This window comes from Ictidomys tridecemlineatus, chromosome 3 (genome assembly GCF_052094955.1).
Source record: "Ictidomys tridecemlineatus isolate mIctTri1 chromosome 3, mIctTri1.hap1, whole genome shotgun sequence".
Lineage (NCBI taxonomy): Eukaryota > Metazoa > Chordata > Mammalia > Rodentia > Sciuridae > Ictidomys > Ictidomys tridecemlineatus.
The window spans coordinates 2,983,992-2,997,651 of NC_135479.1; the positions used below are offsets into that span (position 1 = coordinate 2,983,992).

General features: G+C 59.9%; 1 protein-coding gene across 7 annotated transcripts in view; it reads left to right on the forward strand.

Moving 5' to 3' along the window:
* Rbfox3 (RNA binding fox-1 homolog 3) overlaps positions 1-13,660 on the forward strand; it is a 380,462-nt gene that overhangs the window by 199,563 nt on the left and 167,239 nt on the right. For 5 of the 7 annotated variants that reach the window (XM_078041518.1, XM_078041523.1, XM_078041522.1 and 2 more), the window contains exon 3: positions 13,438-13,541. The exons of the other annotated variants lie outside the window; for them this stretch is intronic. The gene's annotated coding sequence lies outside the window, so the exon portion shown is untranslated. The remainder of the gene's footprint in view (positions 1-13,437; positions 13,542-13,660) is intronic. 7 annotated transcript variants of the gene reach the window in all.

A 13,660-nucleotide genomic window follows, 5' to 3' on the forward strand; every position in this document is an offset into this window, starting at 1 on the left:
GACTTGCATTCCAGGGCTCTCTGCCTGGCTGAGCAGGGTGGTGGCTCCTGGGGGGGTGGGGACAGAGTCACAGAGGGAGATGGAGCCCTGGCTGGTCCCCAGGGAGGGAGGGTCTTAGGTGACTGTGCTCAGAGCGGCTCTCAGGAAGTAGACAGCAGGCCAGGTGGGCCCCAGTGCAGAGCTTGGTGGCACCAGCATGACCCCTGTTTGGCTGCTGGTTGGCTGTGTGGCTTCAAGGGAACCACTTAATTTCTCTGGGCTCTGGTGCCCTCTTCTTTCAAACGGAGATGAGCGTTGCCTGTTTGTACCTACTGGAGTGGGATCTGCTCGGAGCTGAGGCAAGATGCCCTAGATCTCTGAAGTGACATGGGGTGGAAGGGTCTGCTTGCTTATTCATTTGTAGGGGTCATTTCTAGGGGCAGGGTCCCCTGGGAACAGAGCCTGGGGGTCTCCTGTTCATATCTGCACACCAAGGCCGAGGCCGAGTGCAGGAGGCCTGTGCCCACAGGAGAAGCCCCAGGAGTCGTCACGCTGGGGGGCACTGGGGTGCAGCTCCGCAGGCCTCCGTTCTCACCTTGGAACAGGAACGTGAGCACAGCCCCCGACCCGGGGCCGGCGTCCATCGGGGGTCACCCGCTGTCTTTCCTGTGCGCCAGTCTCAAGGCACACAGGCTTCCAGGAAGACACAGATCTCTCCTCTGGCTCCTCTGCAGGATCTGGGGTTGTCAGTAAATCTCAGCTAGATCTGTGCGGGCATCCTGGCACCTCCTGTTTTCTCAACACCAGTTGCAAGAAACCAAGAGCCGCAGAGCAAGGCGCAGCACTGGGAGATGCTGACGGGAAGTCTGCCCTGCCAGGCTGAGGCCCCTGCACCCGCCACCCCACCCAGCACCCTGATCTCCTCACCCCCAGCACTGTTGACCGCAGTGCTCTGGGGACAACACCCCCCCCAGAAACATGTAATTGATTCCCCTCTCGCTGCCTTTCAACCCCGGCTCTCGGTCGTTGGGGAAGATGCCTGGTTAGAATATCTTTGAAGAGGGCTGTGAGTTATGGCGATGGACACTCTTCTAGCTGTCTCTCCCGCTCATAAATCTATCCCCCTCTGAAAGTGCAGATGGTCCATAATCGTCCATCATGCTGGAGTTCAGCACCGGACAGCTCCCGGGCCGGTTTCTCCTCTGAGGCTCCTTTTCTGCAAGCTAAACAAACGGCACAGCCTCTCCCTGTAATGGAGTGTGAGCAGCCCTGCCGCCAGGAGTGATTTAGCGGGGGACGGACAATAAATATCCAGAGGTTGGAGCTCAAAGCCAGGAGGCAGAGCAGGCCGACGCGGGGCTGGGCGAGGGAGGCGCCTCTGCAGAGTACTTACAATTTTGGTGTGCTCTTTATAGGTTCTTTATTTATTTTTATGATTTGCGGGAGAACAGGTGGTTTTATCCCGGGGAGAGGGGGCTCTTGAGTGGCCTCTATACGGAGCCCCCATTCAGGCCCTTTCCCCAAGGAGGATTGAGGTCGAGGGGGCTTTTTGTTGGGAAAATGTGAGCAACAGAAAATTGGCACTTGGGAATAAGCAGACCCCTCCCAGCCTCCTCAGATAAGCCCCTCCCAAGGAGCAGTCTTTCCTTTGGAGAGGTGGCCCCGGTTGTCCCAAATCTCTCCCAGCGCTTCATGTGCGGGCTGCCAACCTACCGGGGAGCCTCAGGAGTGAGCCCGCCCCTCTGTCCTCCCGTGGGAGGCTGGGACAGGACGGGGATGCCATTTTTGTTCAGCTGTTTCTTCTGCCTGCCCCTCCCTGACCAGGGTCTGACACATAGCAGGAAAGGGGACAGGGACAGTGGTGGCCTCATCATCCCTGACGGACCTTGACGCTGTCATGTCTGGGTTGCTGAACACGGGATGGATTAAGCACACGGCCCCCTTGGATGGGCAGAGTCCTCGGGTAGGAGCCTTGGGCTGTGGGCAGTGTTTCCTGGCCGAGGCAGAGGAAGTCAAGGCCGAGCTTCGAGGTGACAGATGAACACCTGTCCCTACAGGTGTCGCTGGCATGGCCAGGTGGTGCCAGGTAGCTGTGGGAAACTGCCTGCTCTCCCCTCCCCTCATGCCCATGCCAAGGGCTCCCTCCCTGCTCTGCACTCGGGTTGGGGATGGTGCCATCACGGTGGCCTGGCTTGAGGACTGCAGGCCAGGCACCTGCAGATCATTGGCAGAGATGCCTGCCGGCATCCGCTGCCTGACTCCCCAGCAGAGGGGCTGCCCCCAAGGACGTGGGAGGCCGGACCCGGGCCCTCCCCTCAGAGGGGCACTGCCAGTGGGAGGCCCTGCTGCCGAGGGTCCTCCTCACTAAGCCCCCAGCGGCGTCCTGGGTCTCCGGGAGCAGGGTGTGCACGCCCTGGGAGCTCCTGCTGCTCCCTCCATCCTGTGCCAGATGTCAGCCAGCTTCAGGGCTGCCACCCGCCTGTGTCGGATTGCTCTGGCAGCAGAGGAAGCACTGTGGCTCCCTCCTGGGTGACAGTGACCTGAACCCCAAAGCTAGTTCCCTCCAAGCCGTCTGTGGAATGGTGGGTGACTCCCTCCTCCCCCAGCCCTCTCCTGCAGGGAGGCTGGGAGAGAGTTGCACCCCCAGGCCTGACCCACCGGGGCCACAGAGCAGGAGCCTGGTGGGTGGCTCTGGCCAGCTCTCAGCAACAGCAGCACCCAGTGTGAGGCTCAGTTAGAGGAAGGGGCTTCCCCTCTCCCCTCCGCACAGCCTGCCCCCAACAGCACAGCAGCCCTGAGCAATCCAGCCCCTCCTAAGAGGGGCACTTGAAGATTTGCAATTTGCCTGGCAAAGCAGAACCCTGAGTCCTTAGCCTGCCTCTCCAGCTCCACGAGCTGTCCATCCAAACAGCTGGTCTCAGGTCACCCCCTTGCATCTGATGGTAATGAACCCGTGCTGCGGGTTCGCGCTGGTGCACTGCTCCGCGCACGTGCACTGCTCCGCGTACCACTGGCCTCGGGCAGAACGCGCCTCTTGCCAGCTCACGGCAAGCGGGCCTCATGCTTGTAGCAGGGCTGCCACCTCCTCAGCAATCCTGGCGGCACCACACACAGGAAGAAGGACATCCAGTGGCCAGCAGATGGGGCTGCAGAGTGAGTGCCCGCATCTGTCAGGCCTGAGCTGCCACCCCGCTACCTTCACGCCCACCATACTGGGCTGGGAAAGTGGCCTCTCAGGACTCAGTCCACAACCCTCAGCTCTGCAATCCCCTGCCTGCAATCCCCAGTGAGCAGCTCTCACGTCGCCATCCCAGGAAACCACCCTGAGAACTGTGACGAATCGGGGCATCCGTCCTGCACCCGCACCGCAGCAACAGTTAAAGTGGCCCTGGAGGTGAGCCTCCAGGGGCCACACTGAGATGCCCATCTTACCAGAGTCCCGGCATTACGGAAAGCAATGGCAACTCCACGGGTACACAACCACTGCCTTTCACCAGCCTCGCGTTTGGTCCCCATGACAGTGAGGTGGAACAGCAGTCACCAGTGTGACTTCCCCAGGGAGGCAGCCAGAGGCCACGAGGCTTGTAGGGCCACCAGAGCGGGACCCCTCCACACAGGCCCCCCTCCCTTCCAGCGTGACTCCCTGTGCTTCACACTTCAGACTCACACCTGTGACAAGTGCAGACCAGTGGGCCAGACCCAAGGCCACCAGGCCTGCAAGCTCCTCGGTGCATCAGGGCTGGGCAGAGCTAGTGCCAGAGCTGGGAGACCCTCTGGCAGGGACCCTGGGAGGTACAACCCTGCCAACCAGCTCAAAGAGCATCACAGACCGCCCCCGCCTGGGGACCCAGAGGGAACCCTGCCGCTCCTCCTCCAGCACACGAGACCGTAGACACGGGAAAGCTCGCGTTTCCAAGGCTGCAGAGGCCACGGGTCCTCAGCCCCTGCCCAGCCATGCCTGTCTGCCTGGCTGGGTCGATGGCCGTCTCTCTCTCAACCAGGGGTCCTGCTAGCTGCTGTTGCCCTTGGACCCGTAGGACAGCTCATGGTTCCCAGGAAAGCGGTTTCTCCAGCCAGGTCCTCAGCTCTGCAATCCCCTGCCTGCAATCTGCTGTGCTCTGTGTGGGGAAGGGAGAAGCCAGACCTGTCTTTTACCAAGGTCTTGCCGGGTGCCAGGTTCCGTGGTTGGAAGCTCACCTGGGCGTGTGGCCGGCGCCATCTCGCCTCGTGGCTGGCACCTCTCCTCTGCCCACCCTGCGCAGGCTCCACGGCCCGCCCCTCCTGGCTCCACTCTGGCTGCTCTGCCTTCTTCCCCTCTCCCTCCTCGCTCCCCACTGCCTCTGCCTGACCCTCTCCCCCTAGGGCACCAGGAAGGGTTAGAGCCACACACCACAGCTCTGATGAGGACTCTCCCACCAGCACTCCACGGGAAAACTGGACCCTCATGTTTTATGTCCTGCTTGGAAGTGCTTCTGAGTCCAGCCGAGCCAGGAGTGGGGGGCTGGGCGTCCAGAGGAGACAGAGAGGGACGTCTGGCTCAGGGGTCCTGGCTGCTGAGCTGCAGTCCGTGAGAGCGTCCTGGGCTCTGCCTGGACATTGAGGAGTTGGCGTCTCACATGGGAAGACACAGGTGGGAGGTCCCAGGCCACCTGGCTTAGAAGACCCTGGTGTCCACACACCCTGGCTCCGGCATGTCCTTTGTTTTAAGCACACCTGTGCTCCCAGCCCACTCGAATCTGCAAGACCGAGGCCATCCATCAAAGCCCGGAGCTGTACTTCATGGCTCTTGGCTGCGGGCTCAGCTGCCTTGGGTCTGCTCTCTGGGGACCCTCTGCATCTGTGGACAGCTCCCCCAGCTGGGCCACCAGTTGCTCCTGGCAGAGCCTGCCACATCCTTCCTGCTGGGTAGTGGCTCTTCTGAAGATGGAGACCCCTTTGCAGCCTACCTGTTAGCAATGGCCAGAGCCGGCAGCAGCTCCAAACCCAAGATGGCTCCCCAAACTGTTTGGCTGCAGACACTGGAATTCTGCTCTGGGGCTTCCAGGGGCAAGCTGGACACTCACTGTGAATCACTGCTCTGTGTCCAGGGTGCTCTTGGCTACTCAGCAGGGGTGGACAAGCAGTTGTTCCCCAAGCCCACCAAGGACAAGCATGGGGATGGACTCTTGACTCAGCATGAAGGATTTTGGAAAGATCAGAAGAAGAACTTTTTTTCTGGTGGTGAGGAGAAGCTTTGCCAAGGGAGGGAGGGCACAGGAGCTCCTGATGGGAGCACTAAAAATCACTGCTTCTCGCGGGCTGAGGACAGTTAAGGAGGGCTCCTGCCTGGAGGCGGGACAATGGACTACGTACACATCCATGTTTCCCGAGCAGGAAAAATGGGGGTCCTGCCGAGCAGCCGGGGGGGGGGGGGGCTCCTGCCTCTGGCTGTGGCTCCTGGCCCCAGTGGTGGGACTTTCTCATCCCAGGGATCCCTGTGGTGGCTCTCAGAGGGACACCTTGCAGGAGTGAGTTCCGGCCACTCCTCAGGGTCAGGAGGCACGGTCACCAGAGCCTTCTGGAAAGTTCTCTACACCTCAGGAGCCACTCAAATGGTCCAGCAAGGCAGGACATCAGCCTCCAGCACAGGAAGCTGATCCTCAGCTGGAACCTGGGTGGTGTCCCGGGCCATTGCCACTGAGGTGGCCCATGGGGACCTCCCTGTACCGGGCCTCATCTCAGCCACCCGTACGGCCTCCACAGTGTTCCTCCTCTCCCTCCTCACCCCTCCACCGCTGCAACTGTGATTAAACCTGCCCTTCCAGGGGCCCCCGCGGGCAGGGCCCAAAGCCAGGTGCGGCCCCCATCCCTCGCCTTCCCCCGTCCCATGGCCGGATTTCAAAGTGCAGCTCCTGGGACTCCATCTTCCAGTAAGACCCGGTTAGGGGAGCCATGACGGCATCGTGCAGAGAGGGTATGGAAGGGCGTGGCTGGGGATGAGGAGCTGGGCAGGGCTGGGGACGGATGCGTGCTGTTTTTATTTAGTAGGGCTCGCAGGCTCCTCCACCCTCAGCAGTTCCGTGTCCTGGATTTTAACATTTGATTCGCGGCATCCTCTGATGATCCACCCTGGCCTCCTTTCCTTCCTCTCTCTCTCTCTTTTAATTTTCCTGGGCTGGTTTCTTCTTGGCCACTGGTTAAGCAAATAACACCTGGAGTATCCGGATCTTCAGGCTCAGGATGCTTTTATTTCACTCCTGATAGGAATTAGCCACAGCCAGGGCTCCGGCTCCGGCTGACAGCGCTCCGATTGTGAGCCCGGAGTACCCATGCACTCTGCCGACAGACAGCAGGCGAGCAGCTCAGGAGACAGGCGGCTGACAATGTGCTGAAGGCTTTTCCCAAGCCGCGTGACAATTGTTTTAAAAGGGAGGGAGGGAGGGCGTGTAAAAAAAAAGACATTTCTGGAAATGACGAAGCGCTGAGCTGAACTCACACTCCCAGGAAAGTCCTCGTGAACCGAGGGAAGCCGAGAGGTTGAGAGCGAGATTCGTCAGTCAGTCTCAGCTCCTTCCCCACTGGGAGGAGGGCCCAGGAGATGGGGACAAGCGCTACCTGGGGTTGATGCGCCTTGTCCCCACCGAGGATCGTGAGTCTTTTACAGGTGTTTTGAAGATCGCGCTTCTAACCCCCCATCAAGTACCCAAACCACCCACTGGTGACCTGGAAAGCAACTCATTAATTAGAGGGGGGAAGCAGATGAAGCCAGCTGGCCAATCACGCGCATCTGTGAGGCGTCTCAAAGTCCAAGGAAGGACGAGTATTCTGCCCTGCCCAGTCTTCAAGCCCTCTCCTCTGTAAATCCTGCCACGGCTTCCATGCTGTGCTCAGGACTCTGTTCCCAATGGGACACTCCAGGGTGCAGCCGTGGAAGCCAGGTGTGCCCGTGTGCGGCCCGGCGGGGTGAACCCAGCACACCCGGCCAGCAGGACCTCTGCTGGGCAAAGCTGCAGCATTGCTCCGAGGTTCACATGGGGCTGAGCCAGCTGCACTGACCCGGCTGCTGAGTCAATAGCGACTTCCTACAATTTGATGCACTGGGTCTGGTGAGGTGGAAAGGCTGCCGACTTTGGAGCAGGAACCTGGGGCTGCACTGCAGCTGGCTACCCCTGACTGTGTGGCCTTGGGCCAGTGGCAATCGAGGGCTGGTCTTTTGGTCTGAATGATGGGCCCATCTCGGAGGAAACAGGGTGGGGGTGAGTGAGCACAGAGAGAGCCAGGCTCCTGGTTGGTGTTGGCGCCTTTCTCTGAGGGCTGTGTATGCACGTAAGGGTGACAGCGCGTGGTGTGCGTGTGTGTGTGTGTGTGTGTGTGTGTGTGTGTGTGTTTTAGGCTGTCCCTGTAAAAATTGAATTTCAGATTAACAATGAATAATTGTGAGTGTAAGTATATCCCAAATGTGGTGTGGCACATACTTACACTAAAGCTACGAAGGCATTGCTCTAAGATTTTCAATTTGAACGGGATGTCTGCGGCCTTGATGTGCTAAATCTGGCGATTCTAGCTGAAACAGCATTTTAGTTGTAAAGCTAGATGCACAAGACTCGGTGGGCAGGGGCCTGGGGCAGGGTGGCTCGAGAGAAGGCCTGACGTCCTGGCTCAGCGCTGCAAGCCCAGCCGCCCTGGGCGCTGTTGGGCTGGTAGCCTCCTCCCTTTCTCAGGACAGGAGGGCCTCTGAGCTGCAGACAGCCTGGGCCGTGTCCCCGGCTGGGAACCAAGGCAGTAGCCACAGCTCAGGTGGCCCCAGAGTTTGAGCTGGGCTGTGGCCCATCCTGCTCATGACCTGAGCACTGGTGTGGTGTTTTCTTGAACCTCTGCCAACTGTTTCCCAGGTCACGTTTGCTCTTCCCTAGACAGGACCCCCGCGCAGAGACCAGCTGCCCAACAGCTGTGGTGCACGGCTCAGCCCCCTCTCACGGGGCTCTGTCTGCCTTCTGGGTTCAGGGTCCCCCCACGGTCCCACCAAGGCTAGGCCACCCGCACCTGGTCTGTTTGGCCTCGGATGCTCCCTCCAATTTTTACTTGGCAAGTTATACCCAGGTCCTCCCAGCCGGCTCAGTGGGTGCTGTCAGGCCCTGGCAGGTTTGGAGACAGGCAGCAGGGGGCACGGACACTTGCAAAGTGGAACTAATAGGAAATGAAATAGCATTCCTCCCCCGAAGACCCCTCCCAGCTCTGCCAGTGGACGCACCCCTCGTGGTGCGAATTGTTTCCATCCAATCTCGCTTTATTGAAGTTCCCTCCAGGCTTGGCTCAGGAGACTCTCCCCAGCCTCTTCCACTGGCCTTATTTACCAGAATCCCCTCCGCGTACCATTTAAGCGTCTCCATTAACATCTCGTGCATCTTGCTCATCGCAGGCGCGGGCCCTCCGAGACCTCTGGGGTGGCGGCCCCGTGGCAGCCCGCAGGAAGGCCAGGCTTTTTTTAATTGGTTTGAAACTGCTGCTGTCGACCACAGAGGGGTCCCTTTCCTTGAGTAATGACCTGGAATTTGATCACACGGCTTTGGTGAGCTTGTAACACTGGAAGCGCAGTCATGTGAGATCAAAGCAGGAGCTGGCTTCATGTCCACCCAGCCGTGGCCGCTCAGGCCGGAGCAGCAGCCGGGAAGGACCCAGCAGGAGCAGAGCACAGCTCTCCTAGGACAGAGCAGCGGGCCCTGCAGGCTCCGCCAGGGGTGCACCCCCACCCTGCAGCCCCAACCTTGTGGGCGAGGGGTAGAAGAGGCAGCCTCTGTGCGGACTCTGTGGTTCCCTGTTGGCGGGACGAGGGGAGGAAGAAGCCAGGCCAGCGTCCAGCACTTTCCAGTGTCCTTCTCAGTGAGGGTCAAAAGGCCAGGCCTGAGTCCCAGCAAGAAGGATGTTGGGAAGGCCTGGGATCTTGGGGACACCAGTGGCCTAGAATCTCGAGGCCTGACTGGGGATGCAGTGGCTTCCGCTCCCTCTTGGGTGGGGCTGCCTGGCTCTTCCAGAACCACTTGCGTAATCATGCACGTGTCCACCAGGCCGCAGGCCTGCCCGAGTGTTGTACACGAGGGCTCAGGACTCCACTCTTGTGGCTGCGTGGGCTCCCGGGACAGGCAGGCCCCTTGCTCCAGGGGTTTGCAATCCAAACACGCTCCCCTCAAAAACACTGGGGGGTTTCGCTAATCGAGGCAAAAATGTCTGTGTCTCTGAACCACGGTCAACAGCGGTGGACATTTTCCCATCCTGCCTGAGTCTTGAAGAAGAGACAGAGCGACACAGATGAGCTCCCCGTCTGTCTGCAGACACAGGGCCCCATCCCTGCTCCACGCCAGGCGCAGCTCTGAGCGGTGGTTTGGTGTCTGTCCCCTTCCTGTACACGTGCTCACAGACCCCACTCAGGTGTCTTTCACGTGCGCACCCATGGGCTCTCTGTGACTTGCTCCTTGTCCAGCTCTGTGACCCGAGGGCTCCTCTGTGCTGATGGGTCCTGGAGACCCGTCCTCTTCTCTGTCCACTCCTCTGTTGAAGAGCATTCTGGTCGTGGGCAGTGTGGTGACCCTGCAGAATGCCTCCAGTCTTGGTACCTGTCTCCGTGTGCACCTTCAGGGGGTGGTTGGGTCTCAGAACGTTCCAGGCTCTGCCCTGATTCTCCAAGGCACTGGGACCTGCTGTGTGGCCACCAGCTGTTGGTCCTTGTCCCTGCGTCCTTCTGTCTTTGCTGACACTTGTGACTGCCCACGTGAGAGCTGGGCATAGCATCTTACCAGAGTTGGCATTGCCTGCTCCCTGCACTTCTTTCTTGTTTATCTGCAAGAAGAGAGGACTCTTCCTCCACTTTCTTCCCCCACCAGGAAATCAGCCTGTACCTAGGAAAGATTTAAGGCAAACTTGAAACCATTTTGGTTCATAAAAAAAATTAAGATGAACTCGACCATTCACAAACTTTTGGCCCCATGGCCTGTGATCCTGTGACAAGGACCACCCTCTCCCAGGCAGTCTGGCACCTGAGCCCCTCCGGCTTATCTTGGCAGACTGTGGACTCCCAAAGCAATCCAGGGGAGGAGGGGGGTCTTCCCAGAGGCGAACCCTCCATATCTGTGGATTCCACCAGCCATGGACTGAAAATATTCAGAAACACTAGTTGCTTCTGTGTTGATCAGGTGCACGTTTTGTCTTGCACCGTTCCCTAAACAACGCAGCAAAGCAGCTCTGCACACAGCACCCACACTGCCAGGTGTCCTGAGTGACCCGGGAGGACTTAACGTGTGCAGGAGGACGTGTGTAGGTCATGTGCAAATATGTCACCATTTTATGCTCAGGACTTGAGCGTCTGCAGGGTGGTGTCTGTGGGGATCGTGCCACAGTACCCTCGGATACCAAGGCAACTGGGTTTGCATCAGGATGCAAAATAGCTCCTGGGGGTTGGGGGAGGGAGTCCCTGAGCTGTGAGGAGGGCTTGGTGGCCTGGTGGCCTGAAGCTTGGGGTAAGGTCCCCTCCCCAGGTGGAGATGCTGCTGCCACAAGCAGCCTTCTGGGTGTTGGAGCCGAAGCCCCAGCCCCCAGGGGACTTGTAGTAGGAAGCAGAGGCTCCGGACAAGAGGGGCAGACAGCAGACTTGGGCCTCCCTGGGCACAAGGCCTCCCAGAGCACCAGGCCTTCCTGGCCACCTGGCCTCAGCAAGAAAGACAAGCCCCACCCCCTACCTTCTCTCTCTCTGCCCCAAGGATATTCCTGGGCCCTTGGGGAGTGCAGGGACTCCCCACATCCACAGAGGCCAGCACTGGCCTGAGCCCCGATAGCCCTACCCGGGAGTCTGCAAGGGGAGGACCCAGGATGGGAGGACTCTAGGTCGACAGGCCCAGGGTGCGGTGTCCAAGGAGAGAAGGTGCTTGTGGAGGCCCTGTGCTGGACTTGCTAGAGCTCCGGCACAGGCTGTGTGCCCGGGAAGTCTAAGGCCACACCGCCCCACCTCTGGCTCTGTTAAGACAGCCCCGGGGGCAAGGCCAGCCTACCTTGGCCCTGCTGCCCACCACACCATGCCCTCCATGTTGGAGGCAAAGGCAATGGTCATTCAAGAGTTCATAGGACAGAGGGAAACTGAGTCACCAGCTGGCCAGAGCTGGGCAGGGGGCACTTCTCCAGGTGCTGTGCCTTGGTTTCCCCCCAGGATCACCCTGAGGGTCATTGAGAGGCACTGTGGAGGGGGCCCGGTCAGAGCCGCCTGCTGTCCTCTGCAGGAGACATGAGCAGCAGAGCACCCAGCCCACTGTCATGTGCACTGAGTCCCCAGGAAGACTCGGGGGCTGTAGCAATGCAGTTTATTGAGCCAATAAAATCTTAAGTGTATGAAATCCAGAGGTATCTGGGGCAATTTTATGTGCTCAGAGGACCCTGAGGGCGTCCTGTGCCTGAGTCTTCGTGTGCATGGAAAGGTGGGTGGACAGTGCTCTACCTCTCTCTTGTGTCCCTGTCCTGGGAGGGCACCTTCCACCTGAAAGCCAGCTGTGCCATCTGCCCCATCTGGGGACACTGGCCAGCTCGGGCCTGGTGACCTGGCCTGGATGGACGCAGTCTCTGCCCCTGCTCCGCAGTTCTGGCTGAGAGCCGGCTCTCAGCAGAGGCCCTGGGGCCCGGGGCCGTGGCTGCCCATGCCTGCCCTGGCGTGGCAAGTCGGGGCTGGTCTCTGCGTCACTGAGGATCCCCTCGCGTGGCGCTGTCTTGAAAACCCTGCCCTTTCCTTGTGCTCCCCTACCCTCCCTCCCGGCCCCTCTGTCTTTCGGAGCTTGCCTGGTGTGCCCAATTCCCGAGGCCGCAGCAGCCGTGGAGAAGCGCCCCGGCTCGCTGCACCGCGACCCTGGGAATCGATTCTGAAGGCGATGGGTCGCGGCAGCACTGCTAACTGTGGCGATTTCCTGTGCAGTTATTGATACATCATCAGAACGGGGAGGTGATAGGAGGAAGCGGGCGGGCGCTGGGGCGGAGAAGCCAGGCTGGAGGCCACCTTGCAGCAGAGGGCAGGGAGCCCGGTGCTGACGGGAAGGGGAAGCCAGGCCTGGGGTGTCCTGGCCACAGCCCCGCCGAGTTCACAGGAAGCCAGGAGCTTGCAGACTGGTGACGGTGCAGTTCTTGTCCCCAAGCTGGGCAAGGGGCCCTGCTGTCCCCATCCTCCTGGCCCACGGTGCCACGGCTGGGGTTGTGCTCCCCAGCCCCAGCAAGGTGTAGGTGCCGGGTGGAGGCAGAGGGAGAGGTGGTCTGTTGATGGTCAGCTCTAGGAGTCCATCTGGGAAATACTCAACTATCAGAACCTAGAGGAGAACGTTAGGTAGACTGACAGATGGATAGCTAGACAGACACACACACACTCAGATTCACAGACACATGGCTACATAGGTGGGTAGACAGGCAGACACAGAAGGGGTTCCCACACAGGGAGGGTGGGCAGGTCGGGTCCTCGGCAGGAGGTGAGGCAGGCTCTTTGCTCAGGAAGTTTGTTTTGCTCTGACGGCCTTTGCTGATTGGGCAAAGCCCTCACCCCATCTCTACTGCAGCAGTTCTTAATGCCAGTCACCAATACCATCACAGCAGAACCTCGTCCCCTGTTGGGCTGCATCACTGGGGACGATGGCCTGGCCAAGTGAAGAACCCCACCATCAAATGCCCTGAGATCCCAAGATACCAACAGCTGGGCCTGGGGGACCCCTGGAATCAGGACCCACATTTCTGCATCCTTTGTGGGAAATGGGCCTTTGGCTCTCATTGGCTTCTGATGGCATGTGGCTGGGGCAGCCTGGAGCTGGTGGTCAGGGCCGCCCTGGAGTGGCAGAGCATGAGCAGAACACCTGGGTCTGGGCAGAGGCCCTGGGGAAGGCTGGAGGGCGAGGTCCTTAGCACTGACCTGTCTGCCCTCCTCTCTGCGCTCACAGGACTGCCCATCTCCAGGACCAGGTGGGCAGCAGGACCTCTGCAGCGGGGTGTGGGCGGACACTGGGGCTGTCCTGCTGGGAGGATAAGGAAGGAGGGTGGTGGGAACCTGGAGATGGCGACCACAGGTCTGTGGACCGCAGGGTCTGCTCTGGCCAGGCTGCCGTTAGCCACAGTCAGGGAGAGGCTCGGCTGGGCAGACAGGCCCGGAAAGGGGTACAGCCAGCTCCAAGGGGCCCAGAACCCAGTGATCAGAATCTGAGGCCTTGAGGGGACCTCAAGGGTTTTAAGCAACTTCATTTATTTATCCACCGCGCCATGCGGTGTACACAGAGGCGCCTCATTGAAGCTATTGAAGCTTCTTGCCGCCTGACGATTTCTCGTTGGAGGTGTTCAAAAGACGCTGTTCCCATGACGCTCGGTCCTGTGATATTTTTAATCAAGTAGCGCGGGACAGCGTGTGTCTGATGCATTCCGGACACTCAGAGATTGAAAACGCTTTTTTCCTCTTGTTTTCTTTTTAAAATGCAGCGCGAAGTCAGAACCCCGGAGGAAACCCTGCCGGCCTCCCCGCGAGCTGGTCTGCAGGCCCTTGGGTGGGAACCTGTCCCGGGAGCAGCCCCTTCTGCAAACAGGTGCGTGCCTCCTTGTGCCGTGCTTTCTGCTGGGCCCCGGCTGGTTCTCGGGGGCCCGAGTGAGCCCCAGCTTGGGGGCCATGTGCCGCTGGGCGTCAGCACGGGGAGCCACAGGCTGC